The sequence below is a fragment of the Prionailurus viverrinus genome, chromosome D3 (assembly GCF_022837055.1).
Source record: "Prionailurus viverrinus isolate Anna chromosome D3, UM_Priviv_1.0, whole genome shotgun sequence".
Classification (NCBI taxonomy): domain Eukaryota; kingdom Metazoa; phylum Chordata; class Mammalia; order Carnivora; family Felidae; genus Prionailurus; species Prionailurus viverrinus.
In genome coordinates this window covers 6,816,224-6,842,277 of record NC_062572.1, presented here as the reverse complement: position 1 = coordinate 6,842,277, position 26,054 = coordinate 6,816,224, and the positions used below count along the sequence as shown (strand labels likewise).

The 26,054-nt window shown below is 53.7% G+C and overlaps 1 protein-coding gene across 14 annotated transcripts in view; it reads right to left on the bottom strand.

The window, feature by feature from the left end:
- Positions 1–26,054, bottom strand: part of PITPNM2 (phosphatidylinositol transfer protein membrane associated 2) — a 145,299-nt gene that overhangs the window by 106,539 nt on the left and 12,706 nt on the right. For 12 of the 14 annotated variants that reach the window (XM_047826726.1, XM_047826729.1, XM_047826732.1 and 9 more), the window contains exon 2: positions 4,832–4,938. The exons of 1 other annotated variant lie outside the window; for it this stretch is intronic. The gene's annotated coding sequence lies outside the window, so the exon portion shown is untranslated. Of the gene's footprint in view, positions 1–4,831; positions 4,939–5,268; positions 5,396–26,054 lie in introns of those variants that run through there. One more of the 14 variants, XM_047826727.1, reaches the window with a different exon arrangement.

Sequence of the window (26,054 nt, the reverse complement as noted above, 5' to 3'; positions counted from 1 at the left end):
CAGACCTCTGTCCGACCAAGTCAAAACACCATCCCAGAGAGAGCCATTCAAGGCCCAGAGCACCCAGAACTCTCAGCTTTCAGAGCCCTGAATTCCTGCCCGCCGGTGCAGTCTGCCAGGACCCCACACTCAGCAGCAGGGTTCGCAGCCAGTCCTCACCTGAGCCCTCAAACCCCTGCACGTCCCCCGCCCAGAGCTGTCCATCAGTTCAGCTACAAAAACACTGGACTTGGGGCTGGAAGCCTGAGTCTTGGCTCTGCCACTAACCAGCTTGCATTGTGACTTTGGGCAGTGACTTCCTTCACCGGTCCTCAGTTTTCCCAGAGGTTAAGCAAAAAAAAGCTGACCTCCTGAGTCCTTCCAAGTCTGTGAGAACCTGTTTTCTAAAAGTCCACACCACAGGGCTTGCCTGGTTCCCTCAGAGATTCCTTGAGGCCCTACCTTTAAGACATGCCTGGAGCCCAAGTCCCTCACTACCTCCATCGCAGCCCCTCTGGTCCAGGGCCTGCCACCTCGGGCCCTTGTAACAGTCTCCCCGTTGGCCTCCCCTCTTCCTCCCTCCACCCCATCCAGTCCATTCCCAGCACAACAGCCAGAAACCATCCTTTTAAAGCTCAGTGGGAGCCTGGCCCTCCTGGGCACAAACTCCTCAGCAGCACCATATCTAGCTCAAAGTCGAAGTCTCAATAAGACCTCCAAAGACCTGCTGCATGTGGGCTTTCACTTCTTCTCCAGCCCCTTCCCCTCCCTCCTTCTCTCCAGTTTCAAGAACATCCCGGACAAGCTCCTGCCTCAGGGCCTTTGGACAGGCTGTCTCCTCTGCCTGGATGCTCCTCCTCCAGATAACCTCTTGGCTTTTTCTCCTTCGCCGCCTTTAGGCCTTTGCTTAACTGTCCTGAGAAGCCCTGTCATTCATTTAGCATTAATTTAGCATTGATCCCCATCTGTCAGTCTTACACAGTTTACTGCATTATTTGTTTACTGTATGTATACCCACACTAGACTATAAGCCCAGGAGGGCCAGCATTTTAAATGTTTTATTATTCCTTTATACCCAGCTCTCAGAATCGTGGGTACTCACTAAATATTGAATGAACATATGACTACAATGCATTGGATGAATACATTTCGATCATCTGCAGGTTCCATCGTGCTGTTAAAATGAACAGTCTGGGGCCACACAACCTCCAGCTTGAATGGCATCATCTCAGGAGTCCCTCTGAGAATCCCAAGCTCTGGACACTGTCTCCAGGAATCAAAGTGATTGTTCCAGGCAGGTCTGCGGCTCAGGAAACGTGGGGAGGAACAAAGCACGGAAATGACCCAGAGAACACTGACTGGACCTGGTCCCGGTGGGTCTGAGGGTCAGTTCATAAGCAAGTGCTTCCAGACGCCTCCTTATAAACATGGCGTCTGTCAGTGCACGACCACGTGGGGAAGAGCAAGAAACTCAAGCAGTGGGCCCATCCTCAAAACCGAGTGAAGTCAGAGATGGAGAAAGAGGGAACAGAAGGCAGCCAGAAGGGGGGTGCCGCCAGTGCCGAGAGCCTGCGGGCAGAACTCCGGGGGAGCCCCGGCCGGGACCACGGAGGCTGAGACAGGGCCACAGCCTGGCCTCACGTGCCCTGAGGGAGGCTGAGCCGGCTTCTCACCCTGCTCTGCCGACCCTCGAGTGTGAGAGCCGAGTGCACTGCAGCCTGGCTCTCTGAGAGCCACGGTGCACCTGTGCAAACCTCCCCAGGTGACCAGGAGCAGGGACCCGACACGCAGCCGGAGGAACGCATTTCTGCCACCTGGATGAAAACAAAGTATGCTCTCGGGAAGACGCGAACCACCTAGTCAGCGGGCAAAGCCAGGGAATGGCTTCCCAGAGGCCCCTGAGCTGAGGAAGAGCAGAGAGGCCGTAGGTGGGCAGGGAGGCTCCTGCGATCTCTCTGCTGAAAGCCCCTCCACGTTCCGGCCCAGGTCCCGGGCAGGGCTGGCTGCGTGTCAAGGGACCACAAAAGAAAAAGAAATATGGCGGAGGGAAGTCAGGAGGGGACAGGAGGGGGACTCAGATCTCACCCAGTTCTCTCCCAAGCACTGTGGGGGGACAGCAAAGGAACACGGGAAGCGGGAAGCATCCTTGCTCTAGGACACAACACGGCGCCCAACGGCCCTGCCTCCTGACCTCAAGCTCCTGCCTCTCTGTGCCCAGGCGAGCTGGCTGCAGCCACGGATCGTCACCGACCTAAACCCTGAGGGGACAGCCGCTAGGGTGGCTCCGGGCAGGGTTAAGCTTCTGCAGGTGAAGGAGAAGAGCCCCTACCCTGCCTGCGGTCTGTGTCCAGGGCTACAGGGAGGCTGGGAGGCCAGCACGGGTGGCAGGGACAAAACATGTGTGTCAGTGCTGCTGTGGGCTGAGGTCCTGCTGGTGACATCCGCTCTCTTCCTCCTCAGGAGACAGTGACCTTGCTGAGGCCTCACAGAGACAATGGCAGGAAGCGCCCCTCCCTGCGAGTGTGGGGAGTCAGGAAGGAAGTGAGGACCCTGAACCTGTGCCTGAGGACCCTCCCCCACCCCAGGCCCCCACCCGAGGAGGTTAAGGTCAAATGCTAGAAGCTCTGCCCACGGGCTCAGCTCATGGCAAACGTCTTCAGCTTTGCCCCGGGTTGGGTGGGTGCCTGAGGGCAGATGCTGTCCCCCAGCTGGGACCCCCCCCCCCCCCGCCCCTGCCTCTTTCAGGCAAACCCTCTCTGCGGACGGCCCTGCATCCAAGTCAAGCAGATGAAGAACACAGGCAGGCTGAGCGGAGAAAACAACTCCAGCAGCCCCCTGCCCTGCACCCACCCCACCCCCACCTTCTGGAAGGAAGGGCTCCTGTTCCTTTGGAGCAAGAGCTCCTCTAAAAATAGACCCTGTTCCTTAAGCCCTTTCCTTCCTCACCCCACTGTGGGGATGAGGAGGGGATTTCACATTCTCAGCCACTGGGGAAGGGCTGCCTGCCGATACCCATCACCCCCCCCCACACACTCCTGCTAGCCAGGGCCCAGGGGTCCTGACGCCTGTCAGGGCCACAAACTCCCAGGGGGAGTTCAGAGGTGGGTAGGGGCAACCACGATCTTCCCCTGTGCAAAGAGCAGAGGTGAGACCGTAGGGCAGGGAGTGTTCCTGAAGCACGAGAGCCTAACTCCACGCGGGCAGGACTCCCATCTCTCTGTTCACAGCTGTGCGCCCAATACCTAGAACAGTACCTGGTCTATATGAATGAAGGACGCAATAACTATTCACGGGATAAACGAGTAAAGCACAGGAATCCTTGAGAACTCTTGGGGTTAAGTGGGTCTCCCCTCCCAGATCAGGTGGCCACAAGGCCACCATCTCTAAAACCACGTACTTGGGGAATGCAGTTGTAAGGAAGGAAAAAGAACTGCCTTCTGGTAGAAAAGGAAACAGGAAGCAAAGAAGCTGTCGTCAGAGCTCAGGCCTCACAGGCAGAGAAGGGCTCGCCAGGGCCCCGCAGGCCAGCAGGACACAGCAGGATGATGAGCGACCTCGGGGAGGCTCAGGGTCAGGCCTGCCTGACCCCTGCCAGCCCTCCCCCAAACCCACCCTGGCAGCTGAGATTCCGAGACTCTCACACAGTGGATTAACACAAGACAACAAAACAAAAATACAACAGAGCACTCTCCCTTCTTAGCACTTGGAGGCCTTTTTACAGCAACTGGAAAGAATGAGCAGTTACAGAGAAAACAGCCTGCGGTGCCAACATGGAAACCCAGGAGTGAGGGGGACACAGCTGAGGCCTTGTCTGCCCTGCCCTGTTCCGCCGCAAGGAGCAGAGGCCCAGGGGAGGCAAGGGACTGACGTGGAGCCAGACCGCAAGGAAGGGCACAGTCTGAACCCCATCTTTTGGGGAAGTCATGCCATATTTGCAAAACCATGTCATGTGCTTCAGGGTCTAGACTTGGGGTCCAATCCCAAGCCCACCACTGACTTGCTAGGTGACCTTGAGCCAGACACTTGCCATCTCTGAGCCTCAGCTTCCTCGTGGAAAACGGGGTCATAATGGACCCTGTGTGCTTAGCAGGGCCAGTGTGTTCACAGCGTGTTTAGCTGAATAGTGTCCAGCGAGAAGCGTTTGTTGGAGTTTAGAAAAGGCAACACCACTTTACCTGCTCTACCCACCGAAGGCCTTGGCAGGACAAAAAGGGGACGGACAGAGGCCTGTGCCAGAGACCCGGGGACAGGAAATGGAATTGGATGGACCAGAAGCCCAGGAGGATCCAGGGCAGAAGGAGAGAAAGAACTAAGCACAGGGAGACTCCACCCCTAGTCCTGGGGCTACCACTGACTCCAGAGAGGACCTCAGACACGCCACAGCCCCTGCTCGGTTTCTCATCTAGGCAAATGTCTACGTGAATACACACACAAGGTTTTTCCCATGTCGCCAATCACAGCTTATGGGAAACGCCGAGAGGCAGTGCCCAGCCCCTGCCCTCTGCCAAGGCCGAGGAATCCTGAAACTCCTGTCCTGCCGTATTTCCTGGGGGTGGGGAGCCCAGGCTGGGACAGGGGGTCCAAGAGAAGAGAAGAGAAGTCCCTCAGGGTGCCCTGTACAGTGGAGAGTCACAAGGGCCACCAGAGGGGGGTTGTATCATATCTGGCATCTAAAGGAACCACAGACAGAACATCAGTCCTACCTACTTAGTGAGCAATCAATATTTGCAAGAAGCAGGATCGATTAATACAATCTACCCCATTAATCAGATAAAGTCAGATGTTTAAGAAAGAGGAAATAGCAAGCGAGCCCCAGCTCCCCCAAACTCCAAAGCCAGTGGGCGGTCCTTACCTGTGGGTCTGCGTCAGAAGGCTCCCTCGACGTCCTGCTGCAGGAGGAGGGACGATTCACTAGGCACACGGAAGAGTGTCGGGGACCAGGAAGCACGAGTCAGCATCCTGCAGGGAGAAGCCCAGTCGGGGAGGAGGTGAGGCGCCTGGGAAACTCACCAGGAAACCCACAGGGCCTGGCCTCATCCTGAGCAACGCCAAAGACCAGAAATTTAGCTGTGCCTAGGGGACAGGACAGGGGACGCTGGGCTGAAGGAGTCTTCTCTCGACAAAGGGGCCCAGTCCTTTCAATCACGGAGGCTGATGCACCCGGCACTGCCCAGAGCTCCCTCTGCTTAGGGAGACAATCAGAACCCCACACCCCCCTGCACACACGCGAGCTTTCTTATCTCAGAAGCCCGGCTCAGAGCCCTCGGCGTCAAACCTGAGATTCCTCACCTATCAAATTTTGGGACTGCAGGACCCCAGGCTGCAGAGGGGAGGCAAGTGGAAGAGAGGGGGGAACGGCAGCCTGGGCTTCTTGGCCACCAGCCTCGAGCATCCTGGTGCCCGGGGCGGGGTCACGAGCAGCGTCATGGGGTGATGCAGATAATTCTCTCCTTCCCATCAAGTCCCTGCAGTTGGGCGGTGTGTAACTGGAGACCCACCTCTGCCAGATATCCAAAGGCCAGAGATGAGCACTGACAACAAAACGGAAAAGGTGGAGAAATGGATTTTGGGGGAGTCCCGGGTACAATCAGACTACGAGACATCAGAAAATCCACAGGCACTGCTAAAGCCGCCACCCAACCCGGGGCTCCTGCCGTGGCCCCACACCTGCAGCTCAACCTCAACCTATCCTTGTTTGTCTGACACGCCTGCCAGACCCCATACTGAGCCCAGGAAGTGGGCAGCAGCTGGGAGGCCTTCCCCTGACCATGACCGGAAGGCACCCTCCCCACCCCACCCCCTGCGTGGGCCGTAGAAGCCATGGTTCTTCAGGAACCAATCCCCCCAGGTCCGGAATAACCTCACGCCAAGGGCTGAGGCCAGGCGCTGGCGGCTCTGGGGTCACCAGCCTGTGCCCGCAAGGGGCTAGTATCCTCGACAAAGGTAAAGGTAAAGTAAGGGGCATTTTGTGGTGGCTCGGGACAGCAGAAGCGATAAACTGCCGAATGAGGGCACAGGCAGTAAGAGTTCAGAGGAGGGAGAGAATCTAACTGGGGACAGCACAGCAGTGGGAGGTGTGGCTGCAAGCAGCGGAGACCAGCTTTTCACACGCCCACCCGAAGCGGTGCGGGCCCACACTCCCGGAGGAGGCTCGGCCAACTCTGAAAAGCCCTCTTTGGGCTGGGCCTGCAGGGGTGAGCCTCCGTCTTGGCCCTGCACCTGCCGCTCCTGTCCATGGCCGCACATACACCCCCATATGCACGCCGGATCCCGAACGAACAACACATCTCAGGGTTCCCAGGTTCCAGGCCCTCCAGCTTCTCTCCTCTCCATTGCACCAAATTCCACAGCTCGCCGCACACACGCCCTGCCTCCATGTGGTCTCTCCGTTCTGTTTCTTAGCGGCCATCACAAAACCTCCAAACTCACCCCGTGTGAGGTCAGCGGTGAGACTCAGAGGTAAGGAAGCCCACTGAGAGGGCAGAAGTTTGCCATAGCAACACAACAGTCAATGGCAAGCCAGATTTTGGAGGCTGGCCCCTCTCCACGCCACCGTGACGCCTCTTGTGGGTGAGAAGGTCAGCTGTGACTCACAGCCGGCAGAATGAGACCGGCAGGGGCTGCGAGAGAGAAGCGCAGGCTCCTTACAGAGAGGTGCACCGCGGGGAGATCACTTTTCTGACTCAAAAAAAGAGAAAGCATTTGAAGTCCAAAAAGTGAATGCAGGATCAGCCTAAGGAGCCGGTCAGCTCCTTGGGGGAACCTCTAGGGGTGGGTGGCGGGAGGCAGGAAAGCATCACGGGGATTAAATAGAAGATGCTGCTAGGTGACTCAGGTCTCCTCCCATGACCCCTCGCACAAAAGGCAAAAAGCAAATCAGCCCTCTCCCTTCGGGAAGGTCAGAAGTCAAAGTAAAACACAAGCCTCGTGGCTGAGAGCTGTCGCGTGCATGGTCCGTGCACACCTGTGGCTGTGGTCCCAGGGAGGCGGGGTTCCGGAATCCATTAATATGCTGGTGGTGAGTTGCTGATCATCAGGAAGAAAAAGAAGACGTTCTGTGCCTTTAAAGTTTTTCTCCCCGGTTTTACTGAGATACAACTGACAAAACGGTGATATATTTAAAGTGAACGAGGATGGGCGCCTGGGTGGCTCAGTCGGTTAAACGTCTGACTTCGGCTCAGGTCATGATATCACGGTTTGTGAGTTCGAGCCCCGTGTCGGGCTCTGTGCTGACAGCTCAGAGCCTGGAGCCTGCTTCCGATTCTGTGTCTCCCTCTCTCTCTGCTCCTCCCCTGCTTATGCTGTCTCTCTCGCTCTTTCTCTCTCTCTCAATAAATAAACATTAAAAAAATTTTTTTAAGTGTACGAGGTGATGTTTGACATACTGCAGAGGATTCCTCCCCATGGAGTTAATTCACACATCCATCCCCTCCCACAGCAACCCTTTTTGGGGGCGGGTGTGGGGAGAACATTCTATCCTCTTAGCAAACTTCAATCATACGATACAGTATAATCAACTACACTCATCACCTTACAGACTAGATCTTCTCCTTCACAGAGCAAATCTAAATCTTCAGGGAGCACCTGGGTGGCTCAGTGGGTTAAGCATCTGACTCTTGGGTTTCAGCTCAGGTCATGATCTCACTGTTTGTGGGTTCGAGCCCCGTGTCAGGCTCTGAGCTGACAGTGCAGAGCCCGCTTGGGATTCTCCCTCCCTCCCCCCCCCCCCCCCTCTCTCTCTCTCTCTCTCTCTCTCTCTCTTCTTCCCTCTGCCCCTCGTCCACTTGCTCTCTGTCTCTCTCAAAATAAATAAATGAAGGTAAAAAACAAGATTTAAATCTTCAATATACATCCTGAGTAATTTGAAAAACGGCAAGGGAAAAAAAAATAATAAAACCCACCTTTTGGAGGAGTCAGAACCGCTTTCCTGAAAATTTTTCAGATCCCTGCCTGATTTCGGTCAGTGGACGTGAATTAGTAAGTGAATCTGTTTCTCTACCCAACTTCTATTAATAGGCTATCAGTCTCTCCTCATCCCACTAAATAAATGTCAAACAAACACTTAAAGAATACCGGTTTGCTGGGGTGCCAAATTACGAGCTTGCCCAGACGTCTGCGTGTCTCAGGCTGGCCCTGGTTGAAAGCATAAGTTCCAAACGAGTGGGTGGTAGAACTGAAGTTAAACACTGTGGTTTCCATCCCCCGTTGACATGGAGACCGTGAAGCAGGCGGCGAAAAACGTGCAGACACGGACAGATGCAAATGGCAGTGGGGCCGCAGCACGCCGCACAGGTCGCTGGCACACGCTGGGGCGTCTGACTCCACCCTGAGACATGGCTTCTGATTTTTTGCTTTACTGAGATATAATTTGCATGCCATGCATTCACCCTCCCGAAGCGCACGATTCGGCGGCATTGAGCACATTCACAAAGCTGCGCGGCCCTGAGCGCTACCCACTTCCAGAACGTTTCCTTCGACCCCAAAGAGAGACCCACACCCGTTACCACCGGTCACTCTCCGTTCCCCCTCCCCCAGTCCCTGGTAAATGCCGCCCTGCTTCTGTCTCTACGGATTTGCCTGTTCTGGGCGTTTCATAGAAGCGGGCGCGTCCTATGTGGCCTTCTGCGTCTGGCTTCTCTCGCTTGGCATCACGTTTGCAGGGTTCATCCGTGTAGTAGTGGGTGTCAGCGCCTCATTCCTTTTTGTGGCCGAATAATATTCCTCTGTATGAACACACCGCGTTTGGGGCTATTGTGAATAGAACTGCTGCCGTGAGCGATCACACACAAGCTTTTGTGCGCAGCTGTGTTTAATTCTTTGGGGTCTCTACCCAGGAGTTCCTAACTTGTTGATAAAATAATTTAAAACAAGCATTACATCTATATTTTTGAAAACATAAAAAGGGTGCAAGGTGAGCCTGAGTTTCAGCCTTGTCCCTGTTTCCCGAAACAGGATTCCCCTGCTCAAGAAGCCAATCCCAGTCCAGGTAGATTCTCCCAGAAGCAGCCTGTATGTACGTACACACACACACACACACACACACACACACACACACACACACACCCGTACTTAAAGATTGCTTACAGGAAACCTGGAGACCAGGTGAGGCTGGAGTCAGCCTCATAGGCTTTGGGAAGAGCCCAGGGCCCAGTGCGAGTCCCATCTGAGGCCGCTGAGCAATGAAGAGGTGACACGGCTGGGTGTCACGGCTGAGGGCAGGTCTGGGGTGGCCTCTCAGTTGTGGCCTCGCCTCAAGCAACTTAAGCAGTGTGCTTAATCTCCCTGGGACTCAGCTTCCTTGTCTGTAAGAGAGCCCTGACACGGGCCCCTACTTCACAGACCTCTGCCAAGAGCCGGTGAGCTACAGGATGCGAGTGTAGGTGCCATGCCTGGCACACAGCAGAGTGCTCACCCTCTGATCTGATCCTCAGTTTTCCCATCTGGAAAATGGAGGCTTGCACAGTTACGTGTGGACCGCACGAGACCCCTGGGTAAGGGCCCAGCATGCTACCATTTCTGAGTGGCGGGTGCTCAGGGAAGTCAGAGCTCTGGAGCCCCTCCCCAAGGGGATGCCAGATCTCCCAGCTCCACACACCCCCCACCCCCACCCCCACCCCCTGCAGCCCTGACTTCTCCCAGTGGTGACAGAACAGGTGAGTCTCTCCCACAGGCACAAAGGAATCGCCTGCATCTTGGACCCCACACCTTGGACAAGTCACTGGATTTCTTACTTCTTGTCCCTTTCCACCCCCACCGCCCCCACCCCCACCCTCCCTTCCGGACCCTTCTCTCTGCTTTCTCAACAGACATTCTCTGGAGCTGAGCTTCCTTCTCTGAATCCCAGACTGTCGGAATCAGCAGGGAAACCCTCAGAGACCTTCAAAGTGGAGAGCCCTCGAGTAAGGAAGGAAGCATTAGCAGGGCCATCAGAAAGCTGTTAGGAACAATTTTCCTCCCAGCTGGCAAAAGGCAAAGCAGAGCCTGAGAAGAAACCCAGGGCCTGGGAAGGCAGAACAGGGAAGGGAAACTGAAGAACGTTTCCTTGGGCGTGCAAAAGTTCATGGGGGAGAAAACCAGCACGCACACACACACGCACACACACATGCACACTCACAACACAAAGGAGAAATTCTTAGCCTGCAGCAGTTGGTAGCATTATGTAAAATTCCAAGCCCACAAAAATATCATTTGGATGATAAAAAGTTAAATTTAGCTAAGTACAGAGTGACTAATACTATGAGGGACAGGCAGCACCCCCAGTTGCCTGGAGCTGATACAGCTGGCTTCTAGAAACTTTTGACAAGTAACCAGGGCCTGGTGCGGCACAGAATAACAGATTATATAATAAGAGGCACAGCCATTAGCGATACAAAACAGACAGCGAGCGCTGCAGCCCCCCCCAAGGGAGGGGACAGCAGGGCTCTGGCTTGAGCTTTGCCGACGACGGAACCTCGCCTCTGGAAGCCGGGGCCACAGGCATGTGGGCATTCGGAGGCATCCGAGAGGGGAATCGGGCCTTGGAGGCGTGTGTGCGAGCAGGTCCACCTGCCTCTCCTGCAAAGATCTTTCCCCAGAGGGGTCGTGGCAGATGGTTTCTGTGGAGGACCCAATGAGCTACAGCCTTGTGGAGTCCCGGTCCTTAGAATCTAGTCTGACCCCAAGACCTGTTTTAACCAACAGAACGTGCTGGAAGTAACTCTGCACTAGGTTCAGACCCAAGCCTTCAGGAATGCCTGGCTAAGAACTGAAGGCAGAGACGCAAACAGATATTCACACACCTATGTTCACGGCAGCACCATCCACAACAGAAAAGGGTGGACACAACCCAGGTGTCCATCCACGAACGAATGGATCAGCAAAATGTGTGGTCTCTCCATACAATGAACTATTACTCAGTCTTCAAAAGGAAGGCCATTCTGGATGAACCTGGAGGCCATTGTGCTGAATGAAATAAGCCGGTCACAGGCCAACAAATACTGCATGGTTCCACCTATCTGAGATGTCCAGAGGAGTCACGTTCACAGGGACAGGAAGTAGGAGGGTGGGTGCCAGGGGCTGGGGGAGGGGAAGGGGGGACTTGTCCTTGAACAGGGACAGAGTCTCAGTATGGGAAGAAGAAAAGAATCTGGGTATGGATGACGGAAACAGTGGCACAACAGTGTGAAGATACCTAATGCCACTGAACTGGACACTTAAACACGGCTAACGTGGTAAATTTTATGTTACGTGTATTTTACTACAGTGCCTGGAGAAGTGATGTGGAGGAGAACCACTGTCCCAGCCAAGAGCCCCAGCAGATAGAGGCGAGTGCCAGCCCCGACACGCCAGCCCCGGGAGTGAGGCCATCTTGGAGAGGGATCCTCCACCCCCAGTCAAGCTGTCCCAGCTGACACCAGTGGAGCAGAGATGAGGTGTCCCCACCAAGCCCTGCCCCAATTGCCACGCTGTGAACAAATAAATAAAACGGTTGATGTTTTAAGCCACTAAGTTTGGGAGTACTTCGCTGCAGCGATGAATGATGAACACGGTGGTCAGGTGCTCTAATGGCTTTGGGGGAGATTTCTATTTCTAATGTGGGAACCAATGAAGCTCTTTGGTGCTCTCACAGGTGAGTCACGAAGACAAGGCAGTGCCTAAGTAAGTGTCAGGGAGAGACTCCTCTTCCACTCCCCAAGCCCCAACGGAACACATGCTGAAATCAAACAGCCGCTGTGGAGGCCGGGGGTTTCTCCAGTGATCCGTCGCAGAAGCCGGACCTTCTGCTGGCTGGCTCAGCCGTACCGTCCAGTATGCTGTGAGCAGAGATGCTCCCCGGGAGTCCCAGGGAATGCCCCCAGATGTGGTGCTGAGACCAGCGTTCTCACTGGCTGACTCCAGGTGGACCAGTTCCCGTCTCCGGGATCCACTTCTCCATGTGCACAGTGAGGAGGCTGGCCTCTAAAGGGCCTCTCCGCTCAGCTCCAACATTCTGCGACCTCCTAGTCTGGGCAGAAGGGAACACGGAAACAGAATCCAAAGCACTGAACAAAGGCCAAACGACTGTGGCACCTAGATTTACGAGGTAGGCACACAGTCTCCTCACCTCTGCCCCCTGAGGATCCCCGCCCTCACCTCCGTGCCCTTCACGCGTTTGTTCGTTCCACAACACTTGCCATGCCACTCCGGCTTGGTCCAGTTTCCTCTTCCTAAATTACATCTGGAGCCCCCCAGGTTCAAGATGCGTGAGGAGTTCTGGGAGCAGCGGCACGTACACCCCTTCCAGGCCTGGCCCCTAAAATGCCCACGTGATCCTCGATGCCCTCTCTCTCTTCGTTCACCAGGCAGCTGACTGCCCAGGTCCAGTGGAGGACCCCAAGGGAGCCCCAGGGGATGACAGAAACACCACAGGAAAGGATGTGGGATCCCTGAATCACCACACAGAGGCCACCCCAGCCCATCCAATTCAACTGCAAGAGTGAGAACAGCCTTTGTTGGGATAAGCCACTGAGACTGTACAACGGTTTGTTATAGCAGCCAGCAAACCTATCCTAACTGATACACTCACCAAACCGTTACTGCGCATCAGACGAGTGAAGGATGCACAGGAGAATGAGGCCTAGGCATCACCAGTGTAGTCAACAGTTCAGGGAGATCAGGTACAGCCCAGTTCTGCACCCGCCAATCACAGGCTAAGCACGTGATGAGCTTCTACCTGCTTCTCAAAACCTTACTATGTAGGTTTACCTCCCCCAAAACACTAGATGAGTAAAGAACGAAAGAAACCAAAATGGACGAGAAAAGCTATCCTGAGACTCCCAAGGACAATCCACAAGCAAATGAGTTACAATCATCATCATCATCATCTTAGCTGTGTGCTTCCTGGTAGGCAAAGCAAAAAGGGAAATATTCTGGGTCACAGAGCTTTCACCAACGGTGAAAAACATACTGGTTCAAGATGAGAAACAAACTCTGTCCTTGCTAAGAGCTCTAAGGGAATGCTCTCTGGGGTCTCCATGTGAAGGATCCGGTGTCTGGGCAGGAGGCAGCAAGAGGAGGTCAAGCTCGCCCCAAAAGCCATCCTTGCCTGTGGCCCAACTGGCTCTTGACTGCAGCAAGCTCCTGAGTAATTCTTCATCCTTGTTAACGTGAACACGGCAGCACCATGATAATGACGGAAAATATTTACATACCGTACCACTGACGGGTTGTTTAGACCATCTGGCTACTAGACGCAGTAACTATTGTCACACACGTGCCCGTCCACAAACGCTGTGCCTTGGTACCGATGATTCAGGCAGCGACCGTCTGCCCCATCCCCATCACGCTCCCAACCCCAGGGACCCGAGAGAGGGGTGGGTCTGCAGCCCAAGTCTCAGCCGGCCTGTGCCCCGCTGGCCTCGGCCACTGCAGGCGGGGAGCAGAGCTCTCAAACTCCCACCCTCTGCTCTGTCTGGGCTGAGCACCGATAATAAGTCTCCCTTCCATTTATCAAGGACTCCTTCAGGGCTCGAGTGCTCTAAACGAGGCTTCACTCAACATGACCGCTCGATGCTGCAGCCACCTGGGGGGTTTCTCCAGTGATTCCATGGGGGCTGCGGCAGATTCGCAGGCAAATCCGGCCCTGTTGGCTCGTGTCGGAGGCCCCTTCTACTGAAGCTTTGTCACGCTCGGGCGTGGGGGCGGGGACGACGATCCGGTGTCACGGCTCCAGGAGGATGGAGGACGGCGGCCTCAGCCATCCTTCTGTCCCCGTGGCTCTGCCGGGTTCCGATACCACGCTGGATTTCTGGGTTGACAGCAAATGTTTTTTTCCTTTTTTAAGAAATTTGGGGTGTCGGGTGGGTTGTTTTATTATTATTGTCTTAATTTCAGCAAAAGCAAAAAAGTCTATTCGGAGCCTGTTCAAAAGTAGCGATTTTCTTAATGGGAAGCATATGCTTCTGCCCACATGAGGAGCTGTGTCAGCTCAGCGATCACAGCGGCCTGTGGCTATGGTACGTCGTGTCACCTTCTTGACAGATGTGAGTCAAATGGAAACTCGTCACAGGTGCCTGCACAGCCTCCGGCGGTGGCTTCGCGCTCTGACACCGGTTTTTCGGATGGGCGCACCGTAGGAAAGGTGGGGCTGTGTTTCCGTCAACCGTGAACCCACAGTGTTCGGGTCTTTTCACGATTACCCTCTAAGACGCAAAATGCCCCAGATAGAGTGCTGGGGGCCAGGGCAGCACCCGGACTGGGCTCCAGCTTTCTGTGGCCACCTCGCCTCCTGGAATCTGAGTTTGGCGACGGAAGGCGGGATGAGACTGTGTGACTTGGAGCAATCACGAGCTGGTCGTCCAGTCACAGGGTGGCTCCAGTCACAGGGTGGCGGGGACGTACTAGCCCGGGTCAGGGGGCTCTTTGTGGTCTTGCAACCAACCCAGGATCCTGGTCTTTCTTGGGTCTGGTGCTTCTCTCTCTGCAAGTGAGGTGAAGGCCACAGACTCACCCAATGGAGACAGGGCCCTAAAGCAAGTCATAACCCACGGCCAGACAAAGCAGGAGGCCCATTCTCCGCAGGAGCAAGCTTGCCTGAGCGAGAGTCTGCTCGCGCACACATCCACACCCTCTAAAATCAGGGACTTCACAGCTCGGGTTTCCCGACGATCGTTACAGTTTGGGGTGACGACTGCACCGGTAACACACGCAGCACCTCAAGGAGGCTGGTGGCCGCTGTGCAGAAGTCCAAGCGACCTCTGTGGGGAGACTTTCCTTCTGGCCAGATCCCTGGAGCCCCCGCACCTGCTCTGAGCCTCTGCGCACTTCCAGGCAGACACCCGCTCCGCTTCCCAGCTTCTAGGCAGGACCAGGCAAATGCTCTTTTTGCAAAAGTTATCTGAGCCACTGGGGACACAGAAAAATCGTGACAAAGCTCGCACCCAGTTACTGCTTGCCAGCTTCACTCATACCAGGCCCAGAAAACACCCAGCAGCAGGCCTGGGACAAGCACCCTGTTTAAACACAGAGCGATGACACAGGTGAAGGTGAGTCCAGCACCTCAGGGTGGAGAGTAGGTCAGCCTCGGGCCTCCCGGGTCACACACGGGGTCTTCTCAGGGACCACGGAGCCCCCGCAGGCCCAGCCAAGCGCCTGCCCCAGGGAGCTCTCTGTTTCCAGTCCTCAGCGTCTCCTGACCGCTCTCACACCCGGGGAGCGGTCCGCGCCAGGTGCCGCCACGCTCTCAGCAGTGCAAGGTGACCCGCAAACACGGCTAACGGGGCAAGCTGTTCAAAAAGCTCCATCCATTCCTCTTTTCATTCTTGGGCTAGCTCATTCCTATTTTTCCGCGTCCTCTGCTCACGGGAGGATGGCTACAGTGAACTGGTGCTTCTCTGTGTGTGTGGTCGATTACACGGAACATAACATGCGCCACCCTAACCGTCTGAAGTGCACAGTTCGGCGGCATCAGGCGCACTCACGCCGCTCGCAGCCCCCACCGCCCATCCCCAGACATTTTTCCGCCTCCCAAGTGGAAACTCTGTACCCCTTAAACACATGCTTCCCGTTGTCCCTCCTCCGGCCCCTGGTGACGTCTGTGAATTGCACAGCTCTTTAAAAATAACATTCTTAGTCTCGCAGTCCACGGGTTCAAGCCCCGCATCGGGCCCCGTGCTGACAGCTCAGAGCCTGGAGCCTGCTTCGGATTCTGTGTCTCTGTCTCTCTCTGCCCCTTCCCTGCTCACATTCTCTCTCTCCTTCTCAACAATAACAAATAAAAATAGTGTCCTTACCTTGGCAAAATTATTTTGTAATTTTACACGTCCTGGTGTCATTTTTACAGCATCTGGTGCTCCTCAATACTTGGTGATGGACAAGCTGACAGAGGAGGCCCAAACCCCTCCAGGAAGGGACCACCCAGGCCACAACGTGCCTGGTGGAATCAAGGGCCCCCTCCCTGCCACGTGCGAGGAGGCACCTAATGGTAACCAGCGTCCTTAGCCGGCTGTGCCAGGAACCCTGCTAGAGCCGCCCTTTGCGGTAGCAAAGGCTCTCACGGTTTTCTCCAGATTTTCATTTTACTTAAAAGCTCTTCCTTGCCTGGGGTTTTGAGGTTAAAAACCACTACCTCGCACTCACACGTTGTAAGTGGGAGTGTAAATTGGTGCTACCTTCACGGAGAGCAATTCGGCGACAGCTATCGAAAATAAAAGGAAAACACCCCTTGACCTAGCGCTTCTCCTTCGGGCAATTTATTCCGCAGATAGGAGAGTACATGCGCATGAGCACCTCTGTACCAGGGCACTCGCTGCGGCCCTGTTTGCTGCCAGGCTTCTGCCATGAACAATATAGAGCTTCGTGAGTCGGGAGTCGGTTCACCTAATGATGGTGCATCATCCATCAGCCGAACACTAAGCCCATCGCTAAAAAGACCCAGACAATCTAAGTGAACCCACAGAGCACCACCTCCAGGATCCACCAATTGTTACGTCAAAACAGCAGGGGCACAATGGTAGGCAGCCGTCTGTGGTTTTGGTTTTCTGGGTTTTTTTCCTAAGTCATATATATTCATATATGCAGAGAATCTTCCCGAAAGAGTATACACACGCACAAAACTTAGCGACAGTAGTTGCCTCTAGGGAGGAAAACAGGGAGCCCACAGACCAGGGTAAGTCAGCTTGGTAACCAAATGTAAGATTATACGTACCCAAAGTGTTTTTCATATCAAGTATAGCTTTATCGTCTATTTTATTTTTTTTTTTTAAGATTTTACTTGTAAGTAATCTCTCTACCCAATGTGGGGCTTGATCTCAAGATCCTGAGATCAAGAGTTGCCTCCACCAGCTGAGCCGGCCAGGCGCCCCTATCCTCTGTATTATTATTTTATTGTAACCTATGAGTTTTAAGTTCCATAAATCAAGCAACGTATCTTATTTATTTTTAAAACCTCGCCAATGTCTGGCATAACATCATGTACATTTTGTGTGTGTGTGTGTTTTGTCATTTTTTTAATGTTTATTTATTTTTGAGAGAAAGAGACAGAGTGTGAGTGGGGGAGGGGCAGAGAGAGGGGGAGACACAGAATCCGAAGCTGGCTCCTGGCCCTGAGCTGTCAGCACAGAGCCCGACGCGGGGCTCGAACTCGCCAGCCGTGAGATCATGACCTGAGTCAAAGTCGGACGCTTAACCAACTGAGCCACCCAGGCGCCCCTACTCTTTCTTTTTTTTTTCAACGTTTATTTATTTTTGAGAGAGAGACAGAGATAGAGACAGAACGTGAGCAGGGGAGGGGCAGAGAGAGAGGGAGACACAGAATCCGAAGCAGGATCCAGGCTCTGAGCTGTCAGCACAGAGCCCGACGCGGGGCTCGAACTCACAGACCGCGAGATCATGACCTGAGCCGAAGTCAGACGCTTAACCAACTGAGTCACCCAGGCGCCCCTGTCATTTTTTTAAATAAATGAAAGCATACGTGAATGAAGAGTGAAGAAAAGTGTTTGAAAAATTATGAACGTTCTTTGAATACTAGAAAACGGTGAGTCTTCAGTTGTTAGAGAAGGAAGAGGCAGACTGGAAGCAGACACTGGCTGATAACTGATCATCTCAGTAGAAAAAGTAGGTTCAGTAAAGGAAGAGATACACCACTGACCGTATGGTTAAGCTGACGTCAGGAGTTTACTGAACAAGGGAGCACCTGGCTGGCTCAGTCACAGCATGTAACTCTGGATCTCAGGGCCTTGAGTTCAAGCCCCATGTCAGGCGTACAGATTACTTAAGTAAATAAATACATTTTTAAAAAAGAAAAGACAGGTTACTGAACAAGGGTTTTAAATTTTTAATTTTAATAACTATGTTTTTAAAAGCCAGCATTTAACTGCTGGGGGGAATGCAAACTGGTGCAGCCCCTCTGGAAAACAGTATGGAGGTTCCTCAAAAAACTAAAAGTACAACTAGCCTACAACCCAGCAATTGCACTAGTAGGTATTTACCCAAGGGATACAGGTGTGCTATTTCAAAGGGGCACATGCACCCCAATATTTATAGCAGCTCTATAGACAATAACTCAAGTACAGAGAGAGCCCAAATGTCCATCGACGGATGAATAAAGATGTGATGTATATGTATAATGGAGTATTACTCGGTGATCAAAAAGAATGAAATCTTGCCATTTGCAGCAATGTGGATGGAACTAGAGTTTATTATGCTAAGCAAAATTAGCCAGAGAAAGATAACTATCATATGCCTTCACTCATATGTAGAACTTAAGATACAAAACAGATGAACATAAGGGAAGGGAAGCAAAAATAATACAAAACAGGGAGGGGGACAAAACACAAGAAACTCTTAAATATAGAGCACTGAGGATTGCTGGAGGGGTTATGGGTAGGGGGATGGGGGATGGGCTATATGGGTAAGGGCCATTAAGGAGAACACTTGTTGGGATGAGCATAGGGTGTTATACGTAGGTGATGGATCACTGGAATCTACTCCTGAAATCATTATGGTACTATATGCTAACTAACTTGGATGTAAATTAAGAAACTAAGATAAATAATAAAAAAAAATAAAATAAAAGCCAGTATTTAATGTTTCTTTGGATATAGCAGAATGCAAAGAAAAAAATGAATGGTCCAAACGATGAAACAAAAATTTGCCTTTTTGTTTCGTTTTGATTTGTTTTGTTTTTGAAAGAGAGCACACACGAGTAGGGGAAGGGCAGAGGGAGACAGAGGGAGGGAGAGAAACTCTTAGGCAGGCTCCACACTCAGTGTGGAGCCCGATGCAGGGCTTGGTCCCACGACCCTGGGATCGTGACCAGCAGAAATCAAGAGTCAGATGCTCAACTGACTGAGCCATTCAGGCACTGCTTAACATATTTTTTAAATTTTTTAAAAGTTTGTTTGTTTGTTTAGAAAGAGGGGCAAGGAGGGGCAGAGAGAGGGAGACAGAATCCCAAGCAGGCTCCACACTGCCAGCACAGAGCTCGATGTGGGGTTCAAACTCACAAACCATGAGATGACAACCCAAGCCCAAATCAAAAGTCGGATGCTCAACCAAGCTGAGCCACACAGGTGCCCCTTAATATATTTTTTAAACCACATTATAGCCCACCTTTTAAGTCCATGAACCACATATTCCTAAAGAATCAGGAAGTAGATCAAAAAGCCATCACTCCCCAGTGAGGTGATTACAGTTTTTAAAAGCTCTCCAGAGATGGGTGCAAACCCAGCTTGGGAACTCTTGCCTATTAACCCCTAACTCTTGCCCTATTAACCTCCATGACCCTGCCGGCCAGCTGGCAGCAACCTTAACCCTTTAGAAGTGGGCCAAGCAACACTGCCAGGCTTCCAGGAAAAAGCTGTCATAAAGCCCAAGAACTTCAGTCCTTAGAAAGTTGCACTGGGGGCGCCTGGGTGGCTCAGTCGGTTAGGTGTCCAACTCCAGCTCAGGTCACCATCTCGCGGTCGGTGAGCTCGAGCCCCGCATCAGGCTCTGTGCTGACAGCTCAGAGTCTGCAGCCTGCTTTGCATTCTGTGTCTCCCCCTCTCTCTCAAAAATAAATAAACATTTAAAACAATTAAAAAAAAGGGGCGCCTGGGTGGCGCAGTCGGTTAAGCGTCCGACTTCAGCCAGGTCACGATCTTGCGGTCCGTGAGTTCGAGCCCCGCGTCGGGCTCTGGGCTGATGGCTCAGAGCCTGGAGCCTGTTTCCGATTCTGTGTCTCCCTCTCTCTCTGCCCTTCCCCCATTCATGCTCTGTCTCTCTCTGTCCCAAAAATAAATAAACGTTGAAAAAAAAAATTAAAAAAAAAAAACAATTAAAAAAAAAAAAAGAAAGTTCCACCAGCCCCCGCGAGTGGTTGTAAAACAATCGCGGTTAAACTAAGGCAAAAAATTAACAGCAGCAAAACCATACCAAGGAGAGCAAAGGAAAAGCAACAGGAAGGAGGGAAGGCCACCTAAAAAGGAATTAGTGGGAGCCCGCAGGTTCGGCCTGAGGGGCACACGCGCCCCATCGCAGGCCTCTGCGCATAGCACTGCTCCAGACGGCCAACCTCCCCATCTGTGTCTCCACAGTGCCGGCCGGCTGGGCGATTCGGTGATCCCAGGTCCCAAAGAGACTGAATTCTCTACCTAATGTTCACCGTTTACTGAAGAGAGGCCAGAAACGCCTTCGAGAAAGAGCAGGAGCATTACTGGGGCCGTGTGAAGTCCTCCCGAGTCCGAGGCTAATGAGGTGACCTCGTACGAGGATGATGATGTGGCCTGGCCTGTGCTCTGGCTTCTCACAGGGGTTCACGAGTTACTTCCTACACCCAGATTCTCCTCAAGGGCTGCCTTGGGATGCCCCGGCAGGGACGTGTGACAAGGTGGAGGGGAACCCTGACAGCCAGTCTTGGACAGCGCGCTGGGGTCCTCTCTCCGCGGGTCCCGGGTTGGTGCTGAGCTTGAGACCACGGACTCCAGCCGCTGTAACAGCGGCTTACTGATGCCCAGAGGGGCTCAAGTCATTCTCGGAGATTGCTCAGATGTTGTGGCCCCTCTTTCACAGAAGATGTTATTCCGGTTCAGGTGAAGTAGTCCAGCCTAAGCCCCACAGGCAGAAAGTGATATCACCAGACTCAGGACCAGGGGCTCACACCTCCGTAACCGTAACACCGGGCGGGGAGCTTGGCCCCACGAAACAGCTCCCGCCTGACCCCAGGAGTGAGGGCCAGGAGAGATCTGGAATGCTCCACGTTGTGTCACTCCCCCACATTTCCCTGGGATTCTGGGCTCCAGGGAGGCGGAGGAGATGCTGGCGGCTGAGACCACCTGGATGTCACTCTTATTCCTAACCAGGAAAGAAGGCCCCTGGTTTGTCGACACCCGAGCAGGATGCCAGAGGCGCTCTTCCCATCACAGCTGCCAGCCAGTTACCTCTGACACCCAGGAAGGCAGTGATGGGCGTGTGGCAACTTGGCCACCATACTGTCTTGCTACTTCTCCTTTTTTCTCTTAATGTTCATTTATTTTTGAGAGAGAAAGAGCACAAGTGGAGGAGGAGCAGTGAGAGAGAGGGAGACACACAGTCCGAAGCAGGCTCCAGGCTCCGAGCCGTCAGCACAGAGCCCGACGCGGGGCTCGAACCCACGGACCGTGAGATCATGACCTGAGCGGAAGTCGGGCGTTTCACCGACCCGGAGCCACCCAGGCGCCCCGTGTTACTGCTTCTAATTGCTTGTCAGTTATGTCCGCTTTCCTGAGATGAACACTGTACCCATCTCAAAACATTAATTCTGCAACCTCCTTTCCCCGGCCCACTGGCCTGGCTTCCTTCCATCTACAGAGATGTTTAATACTAATGGCAGAGGGTGAACGTGTCTCAGAGGGATGCCTCTCGCAGCAAGGGGTTTCCAGATACTGGCTGGCCCTGAAATCCTTTTGCGGCACAACCCGCAACAGCGTTCCGTGCCCCTCAAACAACTTTGGAAGGTGCTGCCACAGCGCTTCCCCACAAAGGAGTGAGCCGCCACCGAGTGGAAATGCTCTCTAGGACGGTGCGATCTGTGTCTATCGCTCAGTCTCTACGTCATTAAGAGTAATGGATGTTGCAGTTTATCAAATGCTTTCCTGGCATCTATTGAAAGCATCTAAGTGATTTTTCTACCCCCCTTTTTTCTTTTAGCAGATCTCCTAGTAAATAATCATCTGCTTATGTTTTTGAGACTGGTCCACAACCCAGTACAGTGAACCCTCTGCCCGGTGCCTTTCTGGTGGGACACAGAGAGAGACCCCAAGCAAATAGCTCCTGCTTACAGAAGAAAGGAGGGAAGGGAACATGAAGAAGTGTGCGTGTGCACACATGCACACACAAACACAACGGCACACATCTGAAGAGCAGGCTAGGATTTGTGAATTCATGTGTCACACACGGGGCACAGTGAAGACTGGAGGAACCACACATGAATGGGGTCAATCACAGAGGGCTTCCTACAGGAGGTGGCAGGGAAGACTCAGGAACCTCTGGACTTGAGTCCTGCCTCCTATGGAGCCCAAGGGCATGCTTTCCTAGCCCATAATCTTCTCGGCAATAAAACAAATAATCATGGAACAGAAAAGCCCTTCAGAGGCACCCAGCTCAGCTTCCTTCATCTGCAGACGGAAACTGAGGTTCAAAGAGGGAAGCTGATTTGCCCAAGGCCACGGGGCCACCCCTACAGTCTTCCTTGGCTCCAAGGGGAGGGGAGAGAAACAAAGAGAGCTTTGAGAGCTCGGGCAGAAAGGAAGCAGAGAACCCCCGCTGTGTCATGACTTTCCCAGTAATAAATGTTGCTGTTGCTACCTGGAAGGGGGCTGAGTCAGGAGGCAGCGGGAGTACTCACTCAGGGGATAGAAGGTAGCGGTCAAGGGCCTGCCGGGAGAAGGGGGAGATCCTGGAGCCGCCCTCTCACACACCCACGTCGACGGGGAGGCCCCTACCTTCTTCACCAACACAGACACACTTGGACGGCTTTTCAGAGTGATTCCCCTCACTCGCTCATCCAACAAGTATGGAGATGATACAGGGTTGAAGGGGGTGCCCCCAAAATCCACGTCCTTCTTGGAACCTCAAATGTGACCTTATCTGGAAATAGGATCTTTACAGATATATTAGTTAAGGTGAGGTCACACTAGACTAGGGGGGCCCTGATCCAATATGACTGGTGTCCTCACAGGAAGAGACCCGGGGACACACACACACACACACACACACACACACACGGAAGAAAACCACATGGAGACAGAGGCAGAGACGGGAGTCCAGTGTCAAGGAACACCACCGGCAGCGGGGAGGGAGGGAGGCCTGGACCAGATTCTCCCTCGGAGCCCCCAGAAGGAACCAACGTTACCCAAAGCCTAAATGCAGACTTTGTGTCTCCTGAACTAGGAGAGAACACGTTTCTGTGTTTTGAGCCCCGTGGTATGCAGTGATTTGTTACCCGGCCCCAGAACTCGAATGTGTTTGCCCACAGAGCAGGGGGCTCTGTGAGGCACAGGGGGAGTTCGGTGTGGCCCAGAATCCCTCAAATCACATGGCCCCTTCCTCCCCGCCCCAGTCAACAGGCCTCACCCTCCCAAACGGCTACACCTCCAGAACCCTCCCAACAAGGCTGCGGCCTCTTCCTAGAAGACACCAAGGACCCCAGCACCTCTGCGGGGCCAGAACAAGAAGCTCGGTGAGGCCCCGGGCACTGTGCTGGGCACACACAATCTCCTGGAAACCTCACGACCAGCCGAGAGGCAGGTGAGCCAACAGAAGCTTGGTGAGAGCCCGTGCCCCGCTTGGTCCCCACAGCAGGTGGGTGGCAGAGCCTCGCTCTACGCCCTGGCTGTCTGCACGGGGCCCCGGTCACCCGCGGGGTTGACTCCTCCGCACACTGCCCCCCCCCCACCTGGCTCCCCCCGGGGCCGCGGCACCTGCCCCTCGGCGGAGCCGGCTCCCACTCGCTTCGCAGCTGTGGATGCCAGGGACCCCAGGCAGATGGCATCTGCTCTTTGAAAAGGTATTTGTCTTTCCACTCGCGGAGAGCAAGCAGAACCATAAAAGGACATGCCCGACGTCAGGCGCACAAATGTTCCGCAGAGACAGATGCCGTTCGCACGCAGGGACCGAGCGCGGCGGTTGGCCGCCGGGAGTGTGCTCCCCAAAGAGCACGAGGACCAGCCGGGCCTCTCCCAATTCCCTGGGTGGGGGGGGGGGGGGCGGGGGGAAGCTAGGGACTCCATAAAGTAAAAGGAAGGTGGGATCCAGCCCACAAGTCTCACTTGGGATTCCAAGACAAGCCTGGGTTTGGTTTTTTTGGTTTTTGGGGGGTTTTTTGCATTGTAATCATTTTTAGGTGCACCATTCACAGACTATTCACAATGGTATGCAACCACCACCACTATTTAGAACATCTTCATCACCCCAAACAGAAGCTCCATCCCCATTAAACACTAACTCCCCACCCCTCCTCCCCCAGACCCCGGTAACCACCACTCTACTTTTTGTCTCTGTGAATTCGCCCATTCTGGACACCTCAGATAAGCAGAATCACATGACATTGTCCTTCTGTGACTGGCTTCTTTTACCCCACTTGATGTTTCATCCATGCTGGAGAAGGTGTCAGTCTCCCTCCTTTTTATGGCGGAATGACATTCCACCGGACAAACGTCCGTGTTCACTCATCCATCAGCTGATGGACACTTGGGGGTCTTTCCACCTTCCGGCTGGTGTACAAGCATCTGTTCAAGTCCCTGCTCTCAATGCTTTTGAGCATAGTGACCTATGGGTGCAACCGCCAGGTCACAGGGCAACTCTGTGTTTAACCATTTAAGAAACCGCCAGACTGTCTTCCAGAGCAGCCGCCCCATTTTACGTTCCCACTAGCAGGGCACCAGGGTCCCCGTTTCTCCACATCCTCACCAACACCCGTTATGTCCTGTGTTTGGATAACAGCCACGCCTGAGATTTTAAAAGGAGAATTTTAAAGAGTAGCATCTGTTTGCTTTATGCCTGCCGTTGTGTATGGAGCCGCAGAGACCGTGCTGGTCGTAGAGTCAGGGGAAACTCAGTTCTAGTTCCAGCTCTGGTGCTCACCGCTGGGCAACTCCGGACAAGCGCTTCAGTCGCTGCGCGCCTCAGTCACGTCCACTGTAGGAACAGAGCTAACGGGCCAAGTGTCACTTCCCTCTGGAGGCAGATATTTGCCACGGGAATGGAAGACAGAGTACCTTCATAAACTCTACGGGATGGCACACAGGTAGTGGGGAAGGGGGGGTCGGTGTCCACGTCGTCCCCTGATTTATCTTTTACGACAATGTATGCAAAGGACTAAATCCTTTTCCCTCCGACCTCTTCTTTCTCTGCCTTCGAACAGAGGAGCCAAATCACAGGGACCAGTAGCAAGAGGAAGGAGCAGGAAAAATTCTAGAAGATCTGCTGAGGGTGACCTTGGCGTCACAATAATTACTGGACATGCTCACACACTTGCACACACACACACACACACCCGTGGCACTCATACCTCATTACAGACTCGAAGTTTGCCCCCCAAAAATCATGTCACCAGATCCAGAGAAGGACACAGGGCAGGAATTTTCATCCCAACTTGTCAGGTGAGGAAATGAAGATCCAGGGAGAGGAAGGAATCCTGCCCAAGGCCGCACAGCACAGCTTAAACAGAGCCTCTGGTCTCCCGGCACAGTCCAGCCACAGCACAAGACGGCCGTGGCCAGTGGTCCCCACACAGGGCCTGGTCCCAGAGCTACTTCGTTCTCATCATGAGCAGTAGCAGTGGCAGTGGCATCTGTCTCTCTCTCTCTCTCTCTCTCTCTCTCTCTCTCTCTCTCTCACACACACACACACACACACACACACACAAACACACACACACACACACACACTCACACAGAGACTGAGGTCTCAAGTGAGAAGCCCAGGCTGTCCAGGGAACCAAGTTCCAGGAAGGAAACAGGACCCTCTTTCCTCTATGTCAGGGGAAGCATGGAGCCTCATGGGCCCCCAGCCTGGTATCTCCATAGTGACAGAATCACAGAGGCTGCCGGGCTAAAAATAAAACCTCTACCTCCTGAAACCCGCCCTCCCCCCGCCCCCCCCCCCCCCCCGCGTCTGTGCAGCTCCAGCTGCATGGGGGCTTGTGACATCTCGGTGACACTTGGTGACCAACACCTAAGCAGCAAAGAAAGACCCCTGAGCTGTGAAAACAGGTGACAGCACACTCAGGTCACTGGTAACATAAATCACCACCTGTGACACTCCCCTGGAGGAGTCTGCGAAGACTCTCACCCACAGGGTCCTGGACAAATGGACTCCACGTGGGTAAGGGCCAGCAAGCGAACAGTACCCTGCCCTCTGGGCACAAACCCTCAGGCACAAACAAGTGCTCTCTTCATGGCAGGCCTCATGAGGCCCACTTAAGCCTTGGAAGTAAGAAGTGTTTCTTCTCCAACTGCACCGTGGGACAAGCTTGTCCACTTAAAAAAAAGTTCACATAATGCTTAGATGCCTAGGTGGGCTCTCAAAATGGGAGCGCCAGAATGCTGGATTGGAGTCCACTGGCTCTGTGTTCTCAGGGAAGTCGCTTTTCCCTCGTG